Raw genomic sequence first — 10,778 nt, 5'->3', positions numbered from 1 at the left:
CAACCAAATTTTAATTTGATTTTACGTTTTAAAGTTTAATTTGTTTTAATTGCCGGTGTTTTTAGTGTCCCCCTCTCCTTTTATAGGGGGCACTGGAAAAATTTGATTTTAGCGCCCCAAAAAAAAAAACCAAAAACCAAAAAAAAAAAAAGGGGCTTGAAAATGTCTGCTGTGTCACCCAGGTCGGGTGGCACAGTTTAATGTTGTTTATGTTTTGCAGGTAGACTCCTAAAAGAGTTTCATGCACAAGGACCAATCGTGGAGCTGTGGAGGCGTGTCCTGCTCAGTTGGAGCTGTGAGCAGTGAGAGAAGCAGCCATCAACTTGAGCTCCTGCCTGGGGAGCCCTGAGACCAGCCCAGGAACAGAAGGAAGGAAGGGGCTTCACCTTCAACTTTACCCAGAGGGAGAGGAGGAGAAAAGAAAACTTTCAACATCTTTTTCACCATTCTGCAAAGAGTTGGAGAGAGGGGGAAAAACCACAACATCCAGTGTGGAAGGAGGGAGACTCTACCATTTCAACAGGTGGGTGTGGGTGCATTTCCCCAAACAGACTTTGTTGTATCGGTGGGGGGAGGAAAGAAGACCACTGAGGGCCGGAACATCGCGGGGGGTGTGTGTGTGTGTGGAAGTGTGCGTGGGGGCCTTGCTTACAACTAGGCCCCCCCCACAATTGGAACCCCCCCCACCCCCCCACATTTGCCTAGCCTGGGATAGCTGGAGCTACCAGGCTGAAGATTGTTGTTTTTCTTATTCACCCAATTAAAGATCGTTAGGAGTGCCTGGTGGCTCCAGCTACCCCAGGTGAAGACATCTTCTCCCCCCACCTGAAGACCACCCCAAAGACTTTTGTGTTTTGCCATCTGGGGAGTGCACCCACCCACAGCTGCGAGGGGAGACCTGCCCTCGCAGCCCCCCCCCCTTCCCACCCCCCTCTCTCTTTCTCCGTTACCCTCTGTTTCTCCCCTCTCTCTCTGAGAACCCTTTCCTTCCAAATTAATAAAAAAAACCCAATTAAGACAACTGAGCAGAGGGAGCAAGGCCTCTCCCCAATTGTCAACGAGGGGAGAGGTGCCTCGTTAAGGGCTCCTCTGCTCAGTTAACATAAGAGGCCATTAAAGACCATTAAGGCCTGTGACTTTGGGGTGGGTGTAGCCCTTAAAGGGACCCCGTGATGGCGACCCCATCCACGCCGGTGGCAGGGCCAGCAAGGACGTATGCGCAGGTGGCAACCGCTTCCACGGCCCCTCCTGCGCCACCCGCTGCCCTGCCACCTTTCAGACTCATTACCAAAAAACACGGGGTCAAGAGCTACACTCACCCCACAATGACCATCGAGGAGTGCGTGCGGGCGATGGCTGGGGTAGTCGGCCCCTCGGCCATTGTCGCAGCCTCCAAGATGTCTGGGAAGGCCGTGTTCTTCCTGGGGTCGGAGCGGGCGGTGTCCCTGGCCCTTGAAAAGGGGCTCACGGTGGGCGGGACGTTCCTGCCGGTGGACCCTCTCGAGGCCACCGCGCAGAGGGTCATCATTTCAAACGTCCCGCCCTTTGTTCCCGCTGAGCTCCTCCTCCCTCACCTACACCAACTGGGGGAGGTAAGGTCGGGGATCAACCCCATACCGCTCGGCCTCAGGGAGAACAGCCTGCGCCACGTGTTCTCCTTCCGCCGCCAGCTCTTTGTCCGGCTGGCGCGGGAGGACACGACGGAGGGGAATTTTAATGTGGTGCACGAGGGGACTGCCTACCGCGTCTTCTGGACGTCGGACGGCGTGCGGTGCCATGCCTGCAGGGAGGTGGGGCATGTTCGTAAGAACTGCCCCGCCTCCAAGGCCGCCAAACCACCGAAGGCGGCCAAGGCTGGTGCCGCCGCCACCCCTCCCCCTAGTTGCGTCCGCGTGCCGGGAGCCGTAGGTGCGCGGGCATCGTCGGAGGCCTTTGTTTTCAGGGCCTCCGTCGGGGGGGAGGGAGAGCGTCCGACCGGAAAGAAGGCGCGGAAGAAGACAAAACATCAAGAGGCGGGTCCCCTCAGTGCGCCGGATAATTTGACCACCGCGCTCAGCCCAACCCCGTCACCGGCGAGCGCGGGGTGCCCCGAGCCCGTGCCCGAGCCCTTGAACAACACCACAGAGGGGCCCGGGCGCGGGCAAGAAAAGGAAAAGGGGGGGGCGGAGCGGGAGGCCTCGGCAGACATGGAGGTCTCCCTGACTCCGCGCGCCCCCAGGAACAAAAAGAGGCACCGCCCCAATGACGCGGAGGGGGAACAACATCCCTCCGCGGAGGAGTCGGTGCCCGCCGCGTGTCCCGCGTCCCCCACCAGCGCCCCCAAATTGCGCTGCAGGCGCGAGGAGTCTTTCCCCGGGGAGGGTGAGACAGTTGAGGCTGCCCAGCCTCTGCCTCCCGGGGATGGAGTGGAAGATCTGCCTGTCGTGGGGGGCGTGGGGACCGCGGAGGAATGCGTAGCCGCCGGGCCGGGCGTCCCGGGGACTGAGGCGGGCGAGGCCGAAAAGGCCGAACCTGAGCCCGCCCAGCTATTACCCAACTTCCCCCGGGAGTTGCTCGACCCGGCAGAAACAAAATATATTGATTTTAATCAAACTGTAGATGCTGGGCCGGGGGGTGGCAGCGGGGAGGGGGAGGAACACCCACCCTCGCCCCTTACTTTGGAGCTGGAGCACTTGGAGGGCCTGGGGATTTCCTATGGCCGGGTCTCTCCTTGTTCTCCGGTTCCTGGGGCGGAGGGGGAACCCCTTCCGCTGTCATTTCCCGACCCAGCACCATTTTTAAAAGAGCCCAGTGGGGACTCCTCTGCCGACGATCCTGGGGGTGGGATCGGGGCAGTGCCAGGGCCGGTTGGAGCGGCCGGTTCATTTGCCGTACCTTGTGCGGTCGATGGGCCGGCTGCTGGCGGCCACCTCCCGGAGGAGGACGGGGACTCGGTGGGGGACGCGGGTGAAGACCTAGAGACCACCGCCAGTGAGGCGGTGGATCTGCTCGCGGCCGCCGCTGAGGCCCTGCTCGTTCCTGCAAAGGAACTCCGGGACTTTTTGGCCCAGAGCCGGGGTCGCCGCGACCAAGCCCGACTGGCCCTGGAAAAATGGTCCGAGCCGGAGCTGATCAAGGGGTCCGTCCGCGCCGCCGTTAAAACCTTGGCCGCGGGCGGGCCCTTGACAAAGGAGCAGCACCTTGAGCTGCGCGAGCTCGAGGGACTCCTCGCTGGGCTGCGGAGGGAGCGGAGTTCAACAAAAGACTCCGCTCCCTCCCCCACAATAGGTTAAGGTAGAGGTTGCACTATGCTTTTGTCATGAAGATAACTATAGCCAGCCTCAACATCAACGGCGGCAGAGGGGCACGCCGTAGATTTGACAATTTTTCGCTCCTGCGGGAGGGGAAATATGCGGTGTGCTTCCTGCAAGAAACCCACACCGTTCCGGGAGACGAAGCCACGTGGCTCCTGGAATGGCAAGGAGAGGTCCGCATGAGCCACCTCACCGCCATTTCTAGTGGGGTGGCCATCTTGCTGGGCCCGCATTTTCAGCCGGAGATCTTGGGGGTCGAGGAGCCCGTGCCAGGCCGCTTGCTGCACGTAACGGTTCGCCTGGGGGACGTGCCGCTCCATCTCGTGAACGTGTACGCCCCTCATCCCGGCCCGCAGCAAACGCGCTTCTTTGAAGAGGTGTCCGCTCTTCTTGGCTCCGTCGACGTCGGCGACTGCATTGTCCTCGGGGGGGATTTTAACTGCACCCTCGAGGCGAGGGACCGCTCCGGTGCCCCGCAGTGCATGACGGCGATGGAGAAGTTGAGGGACCTGGTCAGGTCCTTCGACTTGGTGGACGTCTGGCGAAATCTCCACCCCGACTCCAGCGCCTTTACTTGGGTGAGGCCTGGAGTTGGATGGTCTAGAGTCGACCGCCTTTACGTGTCTCGGGCGTACGTTTCCTGCGTCCCGGCGGCCTCCATGCGGCCGGTGCCGTGTTCGGACCACCACCTGGTGTGGGCGGAGCTCGCTTCGCTCCGCGCGAGGACGGGGTCCGCGTACTGGCACTTTAACAACCGGCTGCTGGAGGACGTGCGGTTCCAGGACTCGTTCCGTCGATTCTGGTCCGACTGGAGAAGGAAGCAGGGGGGCTTCCCCTCCTTGAGGCTATGGTGGGACGTGGGCAAGGCTCACGTCCGCGTCTTCTGTCAAGAGTACGCGAGGGGGTCGACCAAGAGGCGGGCGGCCAGAGTCGGGCGCCTAGAAAAAGAGGTGCTCGACCTGGAAGCCCGTCTCGGTCAAGTCGTCCAGGACCCGGCCCTGCGGACGGTGTACGAAGCGAAGAAGGCCGCGCTGAAGGACCTGCAGCTCGTCGGGTCCCGAGGCGCGTTCGTGAGGTCGCGGATCCGGTTCCTGCGGGATCTGGACCGCGGCTCCCCCTTCTTCTACTCGCTGGAAAAAAGGCAGAGTGTCCGTAAGCAGCTCTTGACGCTGCTGGCCGACGACGGCTCTCTCGTCTCGGATCCGGAGGGCGTCAACAACAGGGTCCGTGAATATTACGGGGCTCTGTTCTCTCCGGATCCGTCCAGCGAGGAAGCGCGTAGAGTTTTGTGGGAGGACCTGCCGAAGGTCAGCCCGGAGGGCGCCGAAAATCTGGAAGCTCCGCTAAGCCTGGCGGAGCTGACCGGTGCCCTCGCCCGGCTCTCGAGGGGAAAATCCCCGGGGCTGGACGGGCTGACCGTGGAGTTCCACAGGGCGTTCTGGGACGTCCTGGGGAGCGACTACGCGCGGGTCCTGGGGGAAAGTCTGGCGACCGGGGAGATGCCCCTCTCTTGGCGCAGGGCAGTCATCGTCCTGCTGCCTAAGAAGGGCGATCTCCGCCTCCTTAAGAACTGGCGCCCGGTCTCCCTCCTCAGCACGGACTACAAAATCTTCGCCAGGGCGATGTCTGCTCGCCTTGGTGCCGTGCTGGACCACATGATCCACCCCGACCAGTCATACACGGTCCCGGGCCGGACAATCCACGATAACATCCATCTGGTCCGGGACCTCATCCATTGTTCCCAGGAGGCTGGTCTGTCGGTCGCCTTCCTATCCCTCGACCAAGAGAAGGCGTTCGACAGGGTGGATCACGACTATCTGCTCGGAACTCTGCGCGCTTTCGGGTTCGGGACGCATTTCGTCGCCCGGATCCGACTTTTGTACGCCGCCGCGGAGTGTCTGATTAAGGTTAACGGGTCCTTGACGGCGCCCCTTCGCTTTAGGAGAGGGGTGCGCCAGGGATGCCCCATGTCCGGCCAGTTATACGCCGTTTGCGTGGAGCCTTTCCTGCGCCTCTTGCGGACGAGGTTGACGGGACTGGCTCTGCAAGGGCCGGGCGTGGAGGTCGTCCTCTCGGCTTACGCCGATGACGTGCTCCTCGCGGTAGAGGATCCCGCTGACCTGCGGAGGATGCGTGAGTGCCAGGAGATTTACTCGGCCGCGTCCTCCGCCAGGATCAACTGGGAGAAATGTTCCGGACTCCTGGTGGGTCAGTGGCGGGTGGACTCCCTGCCGGAGGAGCTCAGGCCTTTTGCCTGGAGCACGACCCATCTCCTCTATCTGGGAGTCTACCTTAGCCCCGACGAGGGAGCCTGGCCGGCGAACTGGCAGGAGCTGGAGGCCAAGGTCGCCGCTCGCCTAGGGCGCTGGACAGGACTGCTCCGAGTGCTGTCCTACAGGGGTCGAGCGCTAGTCATAAACCAGCTGGTGGCCGCAATGCTGTGGTACCGGCTGGTCACTTTGACCCCTCCCCCTGCGTTTGTCGCCAAGATACAGAAGAAGCTGGTGGACTTCTTCTGGAACAACAGGAAGCACTGGGTCTCTGCCGCGGTCTTGAGTCTCCCGCTTGAGGAGGGCGGTCAGTCGTTGGTGTGCGTCAGCGCCCAGCTCGCGACTTTCCGTCTTCAGACCCTGCAGAGATACCTTTACGTCGAGCCCCCTCCTAGGTGGTGTGCTCTGGCGAGGTATTTCTTCCGCCAGCAGCTCGACCTCAATTATGACACGCAGCTCCTGTTTGTGAACTTGGGGGGTGCCAGGACCGCCCTCCGGGAGCTGCCTGTCTTTTACAGGGAACTCATCAGGGTCTGGAACAAAGTCTCCACCAAGCGCAGCTCTCCACCGGCTGGAGTGGCGGCCGTCCTGCAGGAGCCGCTGCTCGGGAATCCGTACCTCCACGGCCGAGGCTTTATGTGGCGGTCGGAAGAGAGGGCTGTGGCTGGTGAGGTGACCAGGGTCAGGGACCTGCTCGATGGCGGAGGAGCGGGCTGGATGGCGCCAGTCACGCTGGCGCGGCGCCTAAATTCTGCCAACGTCCGCCACGCGGCCGATGCCATCGAGTCGCTAAAAACAGCTCTGGGCCCTGACTCCGTTAGGTGTATCGAGGAGGCTCAGGCACGTGGGGAGATCCCGTCCGAACTGACCCCCGTCCGGACGGAATTCCTCATCGGCGCCAAACCCCGGAACCTCCCTCGGGGGCCGGCGCCTCACAACTTGAGCCGCCTCGGGGAAATCCCCTCCGTGCCTTTCAGTTCCGCGCGGAGGGGTTTCCTGTACGGGCTGCTCCTGCACACCCTCAACTTTGCCATCCTCGCCGGCCGTCCGGACACGCCATGGCGTACCATCTTGCCGTCCGGAGGAGGCGGGGGTCCCCGATGGAGGGCACTCTACGCAGGGGTCCTCCCACTATTCATCGGGGACTTGGCCTGGGGGGTGGTGCACGGAGCAGTGCCGTGCAACAAATTTTTAAGCCGGTTCACGGACTCCCAGGCCGCCTGCAATTTCTGCGGTCTGGAGGAGTCCGTGTTCCATGTTTTTATGGAGTGCACAAGGTTGCAGCCCCTGTTCCACTATTTGAAGGGGCTGCTCCTGAAATTCTGGCTGCACTTCAGTCCCACTCTCCTGATCTTTGGGCACCCTGTGCGGAGGGGAGCGGGTAGGTCCGAAGGCCTCCTCGTAGGACTGCTCCTGGGCACGGCCAAGGGTGCCATCAGCCGGTCCAGGCAGCGGGCGGTCGAGGGGGTCGTTCAACCTGACTGCCTGCCTCTCTTCCGCTCTTACATCCGGTCCAGGGTGTCCTTGGAGATGGAGCACGCGGTGTCCACCGGTACGCTCGCGGCCTTCCGCGAGAGGTGGGCACCGGAGGGACTGGAGTGCATCATCACGCCCGGCAACCAAATTTTAATTTGATTTTACGTTTTAAAGTTTAATTTGTTTTAATTGCCGGTGTTTTTAGTGTCCCCCTCTCCTTTTATAGGGGGCACTGGAAAAATTTGATTTTAGCGCCCCAAAAAAAAAAAAAACAAAAACCAAAAAAAAAAAAGGGGCTTGAAAATGTCTGCTGTGTCACCCAGGTCGGGTGGCACAGTTTAATATTGTTTATGTTTTGCAGGTAGACTCCTAAAAGAGTTTCATGCACAAGGACCAATCGTGGAGCTGTGGAGGCGTGTCCTGCTCAGTTGGAGCTGTGAGCAGTGAGAGAAGCAGCCATCAACTTGAGCTCCTGCCTGGGGAGCCCTGAGACCAGCCCAGGAACAGAAGGAAGGAAGGGGCTTCAACACAAATTTACCCAGAGGGAGAGGAGGAAAAAGCAGAAAACATTTAACATCTTTTTACCATTCTGCAAGGAGTTGGAGAGAGGGGGAAAAACCACAACCAACATCCAGTGTGGAAGGAGGGAGACTCAACATTCTACAGGTGGGTGTGGGTGCATTTCCCCAAACAGACTTTGTTGTATCGGTGGGGGGAGGAAAGAAGACCACTGAGGGCCGGAACATCGCGGGGGGTGTGTGTGTGTGTGGTAGTGTGCGTGGGGGCCGTGCTTACAACTAGGCCCCCCCCCACAATTGGAACCCCCCCCACCCCCCACATTTGCCTAGCCTGGGATAGCTGGAGCTACCAGGCTGAAGATTGTTATTAATCACCCAATTAAAGATCGTTAGGAGTGCCTGGTGGCTCCAGCTACCCCAGGTGAAGACATCTTCTCCCCCCACCTGAAGACCACCCCAAAGACTTTTGTGTTTTGCCATCTGGGGAGTGCACCCACCCACAGCTGCGAGGGGAGACCTGCCCTCGCAGCCCCCCCCCCTTCCCACCCCCCTCTCTCTTTCTCCGTTACCCTCTGTTTCTCCCCTCTCTCTCTGAGAACCCTTTCCTTCCAAATTAATAAAAAAAACCCAATTAAGACAACTGAGCAGAGGGAGCAAGGCCTCTCCCCAATTGTCAACGAGGGGAGAGGTGCCTCGTTAAGGGCTCCTCTGCTCAGTTAACATAAGAGGCCATTAAAGACCATTAAGGCCTGTGACTTTGGGGTGGGTGTAGCCCTTAAAGGGACCCCGTGATGGCGACCCCATCCACGCCGGTGGCAGGGCCAGCAAGGACGTATGCGCAGGCGGTGTCCACATCCACGGCACCTCCTGCGCCACCCGCTGCCCTGCCACCGTTCAGACTTATAACCAGGAAACACGGGGTCAAGAGCTACACTCACCCCACAATGAGCATTGAGGAGTGCGTGCGGGCGATGGCTGGGGTAGTCGGCCCCTCGGCCATTGTCGCAGCCTCCAAGATGTCTGGGAAGGCCGTGTTCTTCCTGGGGTCGGAGCGGGCGGTGTCCCTGGCCCTTGAAAAGGGGCTCACGGTGGGCGGGACGTTCCTGCCGGTGGACCCTCTCGAGGCCACCGCGCAGAGGGTCATCATTTCAAACGTCCCGCCCTTTGTTTCCGCTGAGCTCCTCCTCCCTCACCTACAACAACTGGGGGAGGTAAGGTCAGGGATCAACCCCATACCGCTCGGCCTCAGGGAGAGCAGCCTGCGCCACGTGTTCTCCTTCCGCCGCCAGCTCTTTGTCCGGCTGGCGCGGGAGGACACGACGGAGGGAGATTTTAATGTGGTGCACGAGGGGACTGCCTACCGCGTCTTCTGGACGTCGGACGGCGTGCGGTGCCATGCCTGCAGGGAGGTGGGGCATGTTCGCAAGAACTGCCCCGCCTCCAAGGCCGCCAAACCACCGAAGGCGGCCAAGGCTGGCGCTGCCGCCACCCCTCCCCCTAGTTGCGTCCGCGTGCCGGGAGCCATAGGTGCGCGGGCATCGTCGGAGGCCTTTGTTTTCAGGGCCTCCGGCGGGGGGGAGGGAGAGCGTCCGAGCGGAAAGAAGGCGCGGAAGAAGGAGAAACATCTAGAGGCGGGTCCCCTCGGTGCGCCGGAAAGTCTGACCACCGCGCTCAGCCCAACCCAGTCACCGGCGAGCGCGGGGTGCCCCGAGCCCGTGCCCGGGCCCTTGAATACCACCACAGAGGGGCCCAGGCGCGGGCAAGAAAAGGAAAAGGGGGGGGCGGAGCGGGAGGCCTCGGCAGACATGGAGGTCTCCCTGACTCCGCGCGCCCCCAGGAACAAAAAGAGGCACCGCCCCAATGAGGCGGAGGGGGAACAACATCCCTCCGCGGAGGAGGCGGTGCCCGCCGCGTGTCCCGCGTCCCCCACCAGCGCCCCCAAATTGCGCTGCAGGCGCGAGGAGTCTTTCCCCGGGGAGGGTGAGACAGTTGAGGCTGCCCAGCCTCTGCCTCCCGGGGATGGAGTGGAAGATCTGCCTGTCGTGGGGGGCGTGGGGACCGCGGAGGAATGCGTAGCCGCCGGGCCGGGCGTCCCGGGGACTGAGGCGGGCGAGGCCGAAAAGGCCGAACCTGAGCCCGCCCAGCTATTACCCAACTTCCCCCGGGATTTGCTCGACCCGGCAGAGAATGAAACAAATAATTATGACACTGTAGATGCTGGGCCGGGGGGTGGCAGCGGGGAGGGGGAGGAACACCCACCCTCGCCCCTTACTTTGGAGCTGGAGCACTTGGAGGGCCTGGGGATTTCCTATGGACGGGTCTCTCCTTGTTCTCCGGTTCCTGGGGCGGAGGGGGAACCCCTTCCGCTGTCATTTCCCGACCCAGCACCATTTTTAAAAGAGCCCAGTGGGGACTCCTCTGCCGACGATCCTGGGGGTGGGATCGGGGCAGTGCCAGGGCCGGTTGGAGCGGCCGGTTCATTTGCCGTACCTTGTGCGGTCGATGGGCCGGCTGCTGGCGGCCACCTCCCGGAGGAGGACGGGGACTCGGTGGGGGACGCGGGTGAAGACCTAGAGACCACCGCCAGTGAGGCGGTGGATCTGCTCGCGGCCGCCGCTGAGGCCCTGCTCGTTCCTGCAAAGGAACTCCGGGACTTTTTGGCCCAGAGCCGGGGTCGCCGCGACCAAGCCCGACTGGCCCTGGAAAAATGGTCCGAGCCGGAGCTGATCAAGGGGTCCGTCCGCGCCGCCGTTAAAACCTTGGCCGCGGGCGGGCCCTTGACAAAGGAGCAGCACCTTGAGCTGCGCGAGCTCGAGGGACTCCTCGCTGGGCTGCGGAGGGAGCGGAGTTCAACAAAAGACTCCGCTCTCTCACCCCACAATAGGTTAAGGTAGAGGTTGCACTATGCTTTTGCCATGAAGATAACCATAGCCAGCCTCAACATCAACGGCGGCAGAGGGGCACGCCGTAGATTTGACAATTTTTCGCTCCTGCGGGAGGGGAAATATGCGGTGTGCTTCCTGCAAGAAACCCACACCGTTCCGGGAGACGAAGCCACGTGGCTCCTGGAATGGCAAGGAGAGGTCCGCATGAGCCACCTCACCGCCATTTCTAGTGGGGTGGCCATCTTGCTGGGCCCGCATTTTCAGCCGGAGATCTTGGGGGTCGAGGAGCCCGTGCCAGGCCGCTTGCTGCACGTAACGGTTCGCCTGGGGGACGTG

Source organism: Pristiophorus japonicus, chromosome 12 (genome assembly GCF_044704955.1).
Source record: "Pristiophorus japonicus isolate sPriJap1 chromosome 12, sPriJap1.hap1, whole genome shotgun sequence".
Classification (NCBI taxonomy): domain Eukaryota; kingdom Metazoa; phylum Chordata; class Chondrichthyes; family Pristiophoridae; genus Pristiophorus; species Pristiophorus japonicus.
Note: the sequence above shows the minus strand (reverse complement) of the source record.